We start from the raw sequence: 2,018 nt of genomic DNA on the forward strand, positions 1-2,018 counted from the left end.
AACTAAGTTACCATGCAACAATGGCCAGATGTGGATAGAATCCAAGTAAGGGCCATCATAGATTGGTTAAAATGATTATGATCTTTAAGCTATCATAGTCTAGTGCCATCTTCTCAGAACAAGGTATATACATCTATACTTATATATTTGCATATACAAATACGCACACATGCACACATACATTTCTGCATGCATGTCTTGATTGTTTATTTACTGACAAGAATATTTTTTCTTTTCAGTATGTGCAACAAAACTAAATGGTTAAGGAAATAGGCATTAGAATCTTCATATATTATTTATCAGCTGATGTCATACTTTGCTACATGATAATTTTTTCATGGCATTTTTTACTTCTGTTTTCCTCAGTGTATATATCAGAGAGTTGAGTAAGGGTGTGCCAATCGTATAAAACACAGACACCATCTTGTGTATTGGAAAAGTGGTTCAAGGGTGTGTGTATCTAAATATATATGGACCAAAAAATAGGACAACCACAATAAAGTGGGAAGTGCATGTGGAAGGTGTTTTTCAGCTTCCTTCTGCACTGTGATTTCTCAGAGAGTATAAAATGACAATATAGGAGATTAACAGAGGTATGAAACTCACCATGCATATGTCCCCACTATTAGACACAATGAGCAAATTTGTCACATAAGTGTCCGTGCAGGTATGTTTCAACAAGGCTGCAAATCACAGAAATAGTGATCAATCTCATTTGGGCCACAGAAAGGCAATCTCAAAGCCAGAAAAATCTGTGCTGAAGAATGGATACAAGACCCTCTCCAGGCCATAATTACCAATGTACGACAGACACACTGGCTTTTAATGGTTGTGTAGTTCAGGGACTTACAAATAGCTGCGTAGCGATCAAAGGCCATGAGGATGAGCAAAAAGATCTCCATGCATCCAGAGAAATGGGATGGAAAGACCTGAGTCATGCACTCATTGTAGGAAATGGTCTTCTGAGAAAATACATTCACAATCAAGCTGGTGGCTGTGGTTGTAGAGAAGGAAGCATTAGCTTGCATCAGGTGGAATAGGAAGAAGTACCTCATAGAGCTTGAGCCCATCCTCCAAAGTGGGGTTTCACAAAAATGGAAGAATAAGCACCACATGTACTCGACATTAAACTGGCACTAACTGATCAACACTAAGGTTCTCACATGGAAGTAATATGTGGTTCCTTCTGAGTAGTAAGAGGGAGAATCTGTTCCATTTATCTCCCCTGCTTCTGATGATTTGCAGGCACTCTTTGAAATTCTTTAGCTCATAGCTGAATCACCCAATCTCTCTGCCTCCCTCTACATGTGACATTCTCCCTGTGTGCGTGTTTTTCTGTTTCCCAGTTTTATAAGGACACAGTTTTGTTGGATTAGCATTCACCCTAACAACCTCATCTTAACTTGATCATCTGCAAAGACTTTATTTCCAAATAAAGTCACATTCACAAGTACTGGGGGTTAGGACTTCAACATCTTTCGCAGGGATACAATCCATAACAATCCTATACAGCCCCTAAAACTGGGGGAAAAGTGATGCCTGATTCAGGCTCTCCAAATTTTCTCCAAAAACTCTATTGGTGTCTCTTCCTCGACCCCACTTCCAGCAGTGACCCTTCACTGGTGCAAAGCCCAGACTCTCCACCTCCCACCAATGCCAAGAATCAAGTCATGCTCCCAAGGTAAAAGTGGCCACAAAATTTAGCTCACTTTATTGAGGATCTTGTCTCTCTAGTCTTATCCCTTTCAGTTTTGGTTTTCTGAGTGGGTCTCCAGTAGCTCATACAGGTGAGTCCCATATTTTATCTGGCATTTCTAGTTGTTCTCAGCAAGAGTATTTCTGGCCATGAGTTATTGCACTGCATCAAGGAGAGGAAGTCCATTTATTTATTTTTATTATCCATTTAGCAATTCAACAAGCATGTATTGAACACTTACTATGTGCCAGATACTATTTTAGGTGCTGGGGATTTAAAAGTATCTCTCTTTTTTTAATCATCTGACTTTAAGATCCCACAG

The 2,018-nt window shown here is 39.5% G+C and overlaps 1 pseudogene; it reads right to left on the bottom strand.

Annotated features, from left to right (window-relative positions):
- Nucleotides 1-309: 309 nt before the first annotated feature.
- LOC138384928 (olfactory receptor 4C11-like) lies at nt 310-1,070 on the bottom strand (annotated as a pseudogene).
- Nucleotides 1,071-2,018: the final 948 nt, after the last annotated feature.

This window comes from Eulemur rufifrons, chromosome 6 (genome assembly GCF_041146395.1).
Source record: "Eulemur rufifrons isolate Redbay chromosome 6, OSU_ERuf_1, whole genome shotgun sequence".
Classification (NCBI taxonomy): domain Eukaryota; kingdom Metazoa; phylum Chordata; class Mammalia; order Primates; family Lemuridae; genus Eulemur; species Eulemur rufifrons.